This window comes from Coptis chinensis, chromosome 4, assembly GCF_015680905.1.
Source record: "Coptis chinensis isolate HL-2020 chromosome 4, ASM1568090v1, whole genome shotgun sequence".
Lineage (NCBI taxonomy): Eukaryota > Viridiplantae > Streptophyta > Magnoliopsida > Ranunculales > Ranunculaceae > Coptis > Coptis chinensis.
The window spans coordinates 104,566,724-104,577,944 of NC_141459.1; the positions used below are offsets into that span (position 1 = coordinate 104,566,724).

Sequence of the window (11,221 nt, forward strand, 5' to 3'; positions counted from 1 at the left end):
AGGAGAGAGAATACCATAAAAAATTCTACTTATCATCGCCATGGAAATCCAAAAAGAAAGCATAGCAGATGCCAAACAAAAACCGTCTAATCTGAAGTTGTATATATGTACATGCCCCTTATTGCAACATATTTTGGGAGTAGCATTTGGGCTAACCACAACAGGCCTATGGGTTTGACTGGCCTTATTGAAAGGTGTTGTTGTTACTTGTTATTGTTAGAGTGGCGAAAAGTAGTATATATCCCGGTTTTTACAAATTTGACTTAGAGACAAATTTACCAATATACAAAATACCAAAATCTGTTACACAAAAAATTGACTGATTGGAAGAGCGGCAATCACTACTGATTTAAAAAATGGGGTTTTTCACAAAAGAGGAGGGTACAAATTTGAGGGGGTTAACTCAAAAAAGCCCTATTGCTTCCGCGGAAAGAAAATAACGAATAACACTTTGCTCGAAGTCGGTATTTTTCAGTCGCTATCAAGGGGCTAAATCGTAAAATCCCATTTAAAAAAAAGTGTAAAAATTCAAGTAGTCGGCTTCTTCTTATACGAGGCCAAAACAATTAAAAAACAAATAGAACAAATCAATCACTAAACTATGTCGATCAATAAATGTAAATAGATCAAACAACACGTGTACTTTTGTATTTTAAGCTAAAAAAAATCCAACATTTCAACACTCTCCAAGAAGAAGAAATGATAGTTTCCGCTCTATTAACATCAGTGGGAATAAATTTATTCCTATGTATATTATTCTTCACATTATATTCTATCCTAAGAAAACAACCTGGTAATATTGATGTCTATGCACCCCGGTTAATTGCCAATGATAAGTCACAAACAGCTAGTGGCTTCAACTTAGAAAGATTATTACCTTCTACCGGTTGGGTCCGTAGAGCTTGGGACCTTTCTGAAGATGAGCTCTTGTCTATTTCTGGACTCGATGGTGTTGTGTTTATGCGGATTTTTACCTTCAGGTTTTTTTCTTCTACTTGCCCCGCTCTATTAATTAACTATTCTTCTAGTGTGCTACTAATTTTGTTTCATTGTTGTATGCAGCTTGAAAATGTTTTCGTTCATTGGGCTAGTTGGGGTGTTTATATTACTACCAATCAATTATGTGGGTGGTCAGTTGAGGATTGATATATATGATCTTCCGAATAAGTCCTTGGACTTATTTAGCATATCTAATGTGGAGAATGGTTCCAAAAGGTAACCCAGGGGCATTGTTTTTTATTTTGCTGTTTGTTTATATATATATCAAAGTCAGAACTTGGAACCATGTCATTTTGTACTGTTTAATATTGCTTTGAATGTCGGGTCCTATATACTGAGACGGCTTACAACCTTGCTAATTTCCTAAGTTACATTGACACGGATACGCCATGGGTACTTTTAAATGGAATCTGCACCGTGTCTGGACACTTCGAATTTTAACTGAAAATGCCATGTCTCAGCTGTAACCATGCAACACAACTGTGCCCCTATGTGACACAGGCAAAATATTAAAATTTGAGGTATATCACATACGATATGTGTCTGTGTTGTGTCCGACACAGATTATTTATAAAATTTGGCGTGTCCATGTAACATAGGTAATTCTGTATCTTAGTTTCTTGTTGCAATCTACCAGTTCATTTCGGTTAGCACTCTTTTTATGTCACAAATTCACTATTTTGTACTTTTCTGGATGCCTTGTTGGACTGCACTTTACGCTCTTCTTTTGTACCTTCATGGCACACACACAAGCACACAGAGGCGATGTGCATATGCGTATATATTAGCTGGCTTTATGTCTTGCACCATATTCTGTAAAACAATCGTTAGAATTCTTTTGTTTCAAAGTTTGGAAGAGGGTAGCTGAGGATGATTATAATATTTTTCTTTCTCTTGGGGACAGTGAGTAAGTCCTGAATTTCACCTTTTTTTTTTTTCTAAGAAAGGTATAGTAGAAAAATCTTTTTCCAGACTTTGTGCGTGGGAAATTGAGAGAACGTGAGATGAATAAGATGGTTTTGTGAGCAAAAGAGGATGTTTTTTGATAGATAAGGCAGTCTTTAGGACATCATTAAAGGATCTCTCGTTTTTTGGCTCTTCAAGAAGCTTAGGGTATTTCATATTCCATATGGTGGATATCACTCAAAGTCGTAGTTGCATTTTCATTTATTCACTCTTTATAATTTAGACTGAATGGTCTCAGTCTCTTTGCTGTAGTTACCCTGCTAATCCAGAAACCATCACTCATCCGAAAATGAGCACTAATTAATTTTGTCCAGAACATTCATTCTCTTCATATTCTTATAATCAACATTATAGTGACCGTCATTATCATTTTTTCCTTTTCTTGTAGGTTATGGGTCCACTTTGGTGCTGTCTACATTACAACAGCATTTGTTTGCTATCTTCTTTATCAAGTACGTCTTTTCCTTTTGTTAATTGACTATACTTGTCAGTGATGAGGCTGAGATTCTTGGGTTCAAATACTAACAATCTTATCAGTTTAGGTGCATGTATCTAATCGTTTAATGGTTTTAGATGTCACACAAGAAGTCTTGATACCCTAATACGAGATAAATTATCACTGTGATTGAAAGTTTAGATAATCTCTCTCCCTGTGTGTGTGTGTGTGTGATCATTAGGGAGGTCAATCATGGAAGAAAATATAGGAATTTTTATATAAACAGAGAAGCGTACTCTATACATATTAGGCTTCAAAGCAGTTGTTATTGATTAGACAGCTAGAACCTCATCTCCCTCCTTTTGCTATATGAGTAATGGAAGATCAATTCTTTAGATGTGGGAATGAAGACTCTATTTTCCTTTATTTTTGGAATTTTCTATTATCTTGTCTTATTTACGCAAAACTGCAATATGTGAAGCCTGTACTCTCCAGCACAATTATCTTCTTAAAACCCTGGAAAGGACAATGTTATGTTTTTAATCAATGAGTACAATGTTACGTTTTTAATCAATGAGTAATGCTCTTATCATTAGTTAATAATCATATCCCCATGGTCTAGAGAGTACCTTACTTCAAGAGTGACAAACGCTATACTTCATAGAGATTTTGCATGCCTGAATAGAAAGAATCAATTAAGGTTCAGAAAATATCTGAATATTATTTCTTTTGCAGGAGAATAGATATATTACTTCGAAGAGGATTGCTTGGTTCTATTCATCCAAACCTCAGCCGCATCAATTCACCATTCTAGTTCGTGGTATCCCTACTTCTGCTGAAGGCGTTTTAGTGATGAAGTATACAGATTTTTATGGAGTATCATTCTTCCTCCTATTTGTCTCATTCCATGGTTTGTCAGGACAAGCAAACTTCAAGGTCTAATTGTAAGAATGTCAGTTTTTCCTCTGCAATATGCATTAAATTTTTAGATATCTAGTTAGAGATATTATCCCTTGTTTAAAAATTTTAAATGTATTATCAGTGTTATGCTAGTAATAGAAGATGATATTAGATTTCAGTGTGTTATGTTAGCATACTTCTGGGGATGCATGTCTGTCTTTCAGCGATAGTTCCAGATCTCATGCTTGGTCTCAGATACCCACTCAAACACAATTGGGTTTGCATTTACCGCTAAAGATCCATTTAGATTACCCTCCAAAAAAATAATAATAATAATACCAAAGAACTATCGTTTTGCAAAGATTTAAAAAAAAAAAGTAATTTTCTTGCAAATTATCCAATTTAGTTTTATTTTGATGAGAAAAATAAATGTGCAGTGGTTTGGTTTCATAGTCTAAAGTCTAAATACATCCTGTATCCATATTACAAAACAATAAAATTTCAATTATAAGAAAATAAAATAAAATAATATTAATAATGAAAAGTCTAAACACGTCCATAACAATTAAGAAATTCCTTTTTGATTTCTTAATTATCCTTGTAGTTTGTTTTGCTCATATGGATTTTGCTATCACTGTGATTTTGTATCGACTATGAACCTTGTAGAAGCTCTTCTTACACTCCACTAGCAGTTAATTTATTATCGTAATACCGAAATCGAAAATGGATGCTTGATGTTCGCCTATGTCCGTATATATATGCTGACATGGAAAAAGGAATTTGATTAGGACTAGGGCCAAAGTAAAAAACTAAAGTACAATAAAAAAAATAACCTGTTGTCAGATGTGGTATGTGTATGGGTACCATATAATTTTTTGAAGTTCAACGATATCGATATATCCAGGTTCATTGTATTGTTCAGTTTTCAAAGTAAATAATAGAGCATGAAAAATAAACTGACAATCCTAAAAGATGTTTTGTGACTCATGTTTATGTATTGAGTGCCATAATTTTCTCTCACCTTGTCTTGTTCTTAACAAATCTATTGTGTTCTTTCCAGACTGATGCTAAGAAGCTGTATAAAAGGCTTACACACTTAAAATCAGATGTACATGCACAACAAAAATTTCGTCGTAGTGGCTTTTTGGGATTGTTTGGCCCGAAGGTAAGTCTTGTTGATCACTATGGAAAAAAGCTGGATGATTTGGAAGAAAATGTGAGGGTACAGCAATCTGATGTCTCATTGACACGGAGGTAATCATATTTGCACGCGTTTTCTTTTATAGCATTTACCATCCTTTTGCATGAATGTTGTTTTTCCTTCCATTATAGTTGGTTGTTGTGGTTAACTGGTTGTCTGAAAATGGCTAATCCACTTCAGTCAAAGCTGTTGGAGAGAGGCACAATAATGTGTATCGAATGGATATTGCGTCTTATAAGGGGTAGGTGCATGCCTAGCAATAGTCGAAGGCAGGCACACATCTAAGTGGCCTTTCCCCCGGATTAAACCTCTTAGGACATACTGCGCTTTACCATGTTAACACCCAGTTTACTTCCCAATCTATTGAAGAGGCACAATAATGTATATCAATTGCTAGTCTTAAAGGGCAGGATTGCAGGAACATGCCTAACAGCACCCTGAAGGCAGGCAGGCACACTTTCAAAAGAAAATTAATGAAGTGTAAAATCACTAGTTTTCAACATATAATTCTTTATTTTATTTCAAAATGTAAATAACACTCGACCACAAATTTAAAATTTTCAGAGTTTTACCCACCCGATAGAATGCGAATATTAGATGTGAAGTGTTAGCGAAGTTAAATTTCTGTAAGAATAGTATCATATAGATTTGACTTAGAATTTCAGTACCCATGCTAATTCACAAATTAATAACAGAATTTAATTTCCATCTGTACCTACACGAGAAAATGAAGAAACGTATCTTAACTAGTATATGAGTTCCCTTTTCTTTTACTTTTCTCGATAACACCTGAGTTCCCTTTACTGTGTACATGGTGGTACTGAGTGTTGCTGGAAAATATTGGATTATGCTGTATATGCTTGTCTCTGATGATATGCTGATGTCATGCTATGCACCTTATAATTGACTTTCCCTTCTAAATTAACAGGAGGTGCCAGCTGCATTTGTATCCTTCAAAATCGATATGGTGCATCCATAGCTTTGAACATTCAACAATCTATAGATCCCACAGAATGGATCATAGAACAAGCACCTGAGCCTCATGATGTTTATTGGCCCTTCTTTTTTAGACGCGTTTTGCAGAGATGGATTTCCAAGCTGGCTGTAATTGTTGCATCAATTATCCTTACACTACTATTTCTCCTTCCTGTTGTTTTTGTGCAAGGTCTTACAAATTTGAATCAACTGGAGACTTGGCTGCCTTTTTGAAAGGAGTACTGACCATGTAAGTGTTTCTAATACTTATATCACTATGTAATATGGAGACGCCTTACTATCTTAATATGATGCAGATTAATGTGTCTAGAGTTCTAGACAAAAGATCAACAGATGATTTTTTGTAGTCTTATTTGTAGAGCTGTTTTAGTTTAGGAAGTGAATGGTATTCATTTTTGAAACTTGAAAGTATGGCATTTTAGTATGTACACCTTGTTATAGTTTTTAGGAATTAATTTGAATTACTACCTAATGCTAATTATTCCAATTCATTATTGTGTATTTGTGTAGAACGCGTTAAGTAAGTCAAGTGCTTACAGGCTATCTCCCAGCCTTATTCTTCAGTTGGCTTTATCAATTGTTCCTCCTATTATGAAGATCTTTTCATCCATGCAAGGGCATTTCTCTCACAGTGAGATTGAAAGAAGCTTGCATTAAAGTATTGTGGTTTACCATATGGAACGTTTTCTTTGCAAACGTCCTATCTGGATCGGATTTTTTCTCAAATTAATAAAATACTAGATTTGAAGAACATTCCTTCGTGCTAGCAGTTGCTGTTCCTGGACAGGTGCAAATTTCATTACTTTTCTTTCTTATTCCCTCCTTCTCTCATGCATGTCAATATCACTAGTTTTTTTTCCATTTGAATTTCTTTAGTTTATTTGTAGGTTTACTCCTACATTGCTTTCTTACAGATACTCTCATGCCTCATCCTCTTATTTTTTGTTCAATAATCTTGTTTTTCATGTTTGTTAAATGGAATTGTGAATTTTCATATTACAATATCAGGAGTAACAACCGAGGGTAGTATTAAATGCATTTGGAAACACGACAAATATCCCAAGTTGTTAAAGCATTTAAAACAGTTATTGAATCCTAATTGTTTTAATACATGCTTATCAATTTGGAGTCGTAACGGACATAAAACTCTGCTCCAGGCGCTATTGCCTTGAGAACTGTTAACACCACCTGATATTGTATTCGGGTTAAACTGGAAACTCATAACTTTGGTTGTTATAAGTGTAGGCATCATTCTACGCGATATCGTTGTGACATCTGGATGGACCAGTATATCATCAGAACTTTTCAGGATGAAGCCTCTCATTTGGAGTGTTATTGGAAATTGTGCTAGTGGTACTAATGATGAACCCTAATGTGCCATCTATTCCCCTACACCAGTGAAATTCCAAGAATTCTCTTATTTGAACTTCTTGGTATTACATATTTTTCCTAGCTCCACTGATCCTGCCTTTTGTCTTGGCTTACTTCTGTCTTGGATATGTTGTCTACCGTGAACCAGGTTAGTGGAACTCCTCATTTGTTTCTTCTGTGTATTTATTAGATTCCGTGTTATTATTTCAACCTTTCTAAGTCAACTTCAATTTAGACTATAAACTTCTGTAAGATTTTATATTCCAACAATGGTGGCAAACAGAACACGCTTTTACTATAGAATGAAATAATGAAATAAAGAGGGGACATCCTTGCCTTCACTCATGGGCTCAACTACGATGTCCACATTACTGGTTATTATGCATGTCGATCATCCTTGTCAATGCATACTTTATATGCACACTGAGTATGAGTCGTAGTCCTTCGTGCCTAACACTGCTAATACAATTAGGGATGACACTATTGGGGAATTTGTTTATGTTTGAATTGAAGGATGAGCTCTTATGCTTAGGGACTTTCATAGTGAAGTTTGTTTTTGCTTGGTTTTATCTTGATTTACCTTGGCTTCTGTGGATAGTGAAGTTTGTTTTTGCTTAAGGTGGTATTTTGAGCCTTGCTACTTTAAGTTTGTGCCTGTCGCTGATCCTTTATAAAAAATTCCTATATGTGCCATGTCTGCTCTATGTTCTTTTAGGTTAACTTGAAAGAGGATTGCTAGCGGCCCTGCCCCTCTAAAGTGGTAGGACCATTCTATCCCGGTAGAGACAAAAAAACAAAAATTAAAAAAGTTAACCTGCTGACCTACTCTAGAGGTTCTCTTTTCAGCTTTCATTTCACAATAAAATTACACTATTTCAGTTAGTTGACTCATTTATTTTCTTTCTCTTCTTCACCCATCTTTTACCCCCTCTCCCCTACCACCACCTTCACTGCCTTCAGCAGTTCAGCAGCCACTGCCTTTTTCAACTCATTTGGGCCATTGTTTCCCTCTATCACTAAAATTAGATTCCCCAACACCTTTTATGCCTAATATTGAATGTTTCTCCAAACTAAAAAGAGAATGAAATTGATTTCAAAGATTCATGTCCAAACAATAACCACTGAATTTTAGCCTGAAAATTAGTAAAACTCTTTAAATAAAACTCTTTCTATATCTTTAAATTGATGTCAATATAGCAAATGGTTTGCGCCACTACTGGTGGTGGTTCTATGGGGAGTAAAAAAAAGATGGAGGAGAAGAAAATGGAGGAAGAAAGAGAGTGTCTGCAAGTGGCGGTGGTAGAAGATGTAAAATATTAGTTTAAAAAGGTTAAAAATTGGGACCTGGCTCTTCCCTTGTTTGGTCACTTATTTTTGTTTTAAAAGAGTTAGAATGGTCCTACCCTTTTAAAGGGTAGGACGCTTAGCAATCCTCAACTTGAAATTTGATTCTTAACTTCAGTAGGTATTTCTACACCAAAAGTGGTGGCTGCTTGAGAAGTCACTTTGCTTGGCATGATCAACTTTTAGAACATTTTGCAGTAGATTATCATAGAATGAACTGGTTAATATTCAACATTCAGATACATGGTCAGCGATAAAAAAATCATCCTTAAATTCCCTTTATATCTTGGCTTTAGTGGAGCATTATCATCTTCTTTGCTTAAGGTGCTATTTAGAGTGACTTGTTGATGCAGATTATAATTGGTGGAAGCAACAATTCAATTAATCTACAACTTAGAAAATAAGAAATAACCCAAGTTCTTCAAGAAAACCCTACAAGTATCTCTTTTAATCTTTATTTTCCAACATAAATCAACAAGCTGTTTAACTGTGAGAGCCCCTTATTTGAAAATGGGGTTTTCCTTGCTTGGCAAGGAAGCCCAAGAAATATGCCCTGTGGCTGCAAATATCTTAGCAAATAAAATAAAACAAAAACAATGAAATAATCAAGTAAAGAGGGGGACATCCCTGCCTTCACCCTTGAGCTCAACTACAATAGCCACATTGCTGGTTATCATGCATGTCGATCATCCCTGTCAATGCACACTTCATATGCACGCTGAGTATGACTCGTAGTCCTTCGTGCCTAGCACTGCTAATACAATTAGGGATGACACTAGTGTGGGAATTTGTTAATGTTTGAATTGAAGGACGAGTTCTTATGCTTAGGGACTTTCAGTCTTTTTTTATTATTTTTATCGTCAATGTATTTTTAATGGGGTTAGGTAGAACTCAAAGCATCAGGGAGTTTCAATGTCAGAGAAAATTCTTAGATGAAGTAAAAGGAAAATTATAAGTTAAGTTTGTTAAGCTCCTAATACATCGAAAAGATTTAAGGAAGCCCATAGTCTGAAGGAGAGGAGGGGTTAGTTGAGTTCCTTGTGTTTGTTCTGTTTTTCACTCCTCATATCACATCTTTATCATTGGTAGTTGCCACGTTGTTTCTCAAGTCTCTTTAAAGTATCACAGTCGGACAGTTACTACTATTTCCCTTATCTGAACCAGTTTGAAATATCAAAACGTTATAAGGGTTACTGTTTATCCTAGTTTGTTACTAAAATACTCTTTTAAAAAAAAAAAAAAAATACTCTTTTATGCCTCTTGTTTTGAGTCATTATTCAATATTTTACTTATGCTGACACTTGGAGTCTGTTATGCAGCTTATAAATGTGTATGAGCCAAAGTTTGATACTGGTGGAAAGTTTTGGCCTATTGTGCACAATTCAACAATATTTTCTTTGTTATTGGTGCAAGCTATTGCTGTGGGAATATTTGGGCTGAAGAAGCTTCCTCTTGCGTCAAGCATGAGTGTTCCACTTCTGATTCTCACCCTTTTGTTCAATGAATATTGCCGGAAACGCTTCTTCCCTATATTCAGGGCTTACTCTGCTGAGGTATTACCGTTACCAGCCACAAGTACTGAGTATTTTTCGTGCTTCTTTAGACATTGAACATAAATTTTTTGGAGAAAATTAGAATTTACAGTGCATATTTAATTCATAGATGACTCATGCTTTAATCTCATGTTCTTTTCAATTATCTATATCTCTGGTATAGTATATCTATTTATTTTAGAGGGTTTTCGGTTTTCAACATGTTTGTTTTGTACACTTCAGCCACATTTGCATTGTTTTGAGTAAGACTGCTGCTGTGATGTTCTCTCTTACAACATTTGCGCATACTGGAATTTTGTGTTGGCTGTGCGGCTGTGGTTTTTAACTGGTGTATGGTTTTCAGTGGAAATCCATATGATGCATTATCTCTCGTTTTACTGTGTTTTTCTTATGATTTATTGGCAGTGACATAAGTTTCCTGCCGGCTTAATTTGAATTTCCTTTTTCTTCTTCTTCTAAGGGCCCCATTTTGACATTGCTGAAAAATCAAAACCTTCTTTCCCCTTCCGTTCATACTTAAAAATCTTTAGCCAAAACCTAAAGAAAAGCAGCTTAAAAATATCAGCACCAGAAATGGTTAGACAGGTTACATGAACCATAGTTAGAAGTCATTGTACTAGTATGGCATGTATGTCCATATTTATTTTACTTCAATATTATTTTTCTATGTTACATGGACACGCCGTATTTTTAAAATAATCTGTGTCGGATACGTGTTCATGTGTCTGTGTCGGACACGACACACGCACATATTGTACGTGATATACTTAATTTTTGGTATTTTTCTATGTCGGACACTTCATATCCGTGTCGGATGCGGATACACGTATCCGTGTCAATATAACTTAGTTATTTTTATATCATTATATCGTTTTTTATAAATTGTTGTATAAAAGGTGTTGTATATTGATCCCTCTTCATATATATATATATAGTCATTCTCTAAAAAGTAGCTACTTAAGTTAACTTAACATAAGTATGTAAGTAAAACTTCACCTAGAAAATGAATTCAAACCTAATTTTTTGTAGATATGATATACTCAGCATTAAGATCATCTCTACAAAATTTCAGGTTATTTGGAAACCTCTAACATTAGCAAAAAATGATTGCAAAAACTCGACATTTCTGGACCGTTAGATTTTTTTAAAAAAATGACAACAATTTTTATCTAGGTTAGAGGTTTCCAAATTAGTTGAAATTTTGTGGAGATGATCTTAATGTCGAAAGTATATCATATCCACAAAAAATTAGGATTGAATTCATTTTATAGGTAAAATTTTATTTTATATATGATAATTCTCTAAAAAGTAGCTACTTAAGTTAGCGTAAAATAAGAAATGCGTGCGTAAAACTTCACTTACAAAATGAATTCAAATCTAATTTTTTGTGGTTATAAAGCACACATCATAATGATTATCTTTCCAAAATTTCAAAATTTCATTTGGAAACCTCTT

General features: G+C 34.6%; 1 pseudogene across 1 annotated transcript; it reads left to right on the forward strand.

The window, feature by feature from the left end:
* The first annotated feature begins 571 nt into the window (after window positions 1-571).
* LOC147506539 (hyperosmolality-gated Ca2+ permeable channel 2.3-like) lies at window positions 572-10,715 on the forward strand (annotated as a pseudogene). Its single transcript, XR_015221146.1, has 10 exons — window positions 572-980; window positions 1,063-1,215; window positions 2,354-2,417; window positions 3,137-3,345; window positions 4,362-4,555; window positions 4,634-4,775; window positions 5,431-5,727; window positions 6,009-6,285; window positions 6,744-7,012; window positions 9,529-10,715. The product of XR_015221146.1 is annotated as a hyperosmolality-gated Ca2+ permeable channel 2.3-like (transcript).
* The last annotated feature ends 506 nt before the right edge of the window (window positions 10,716-11,221 follow it).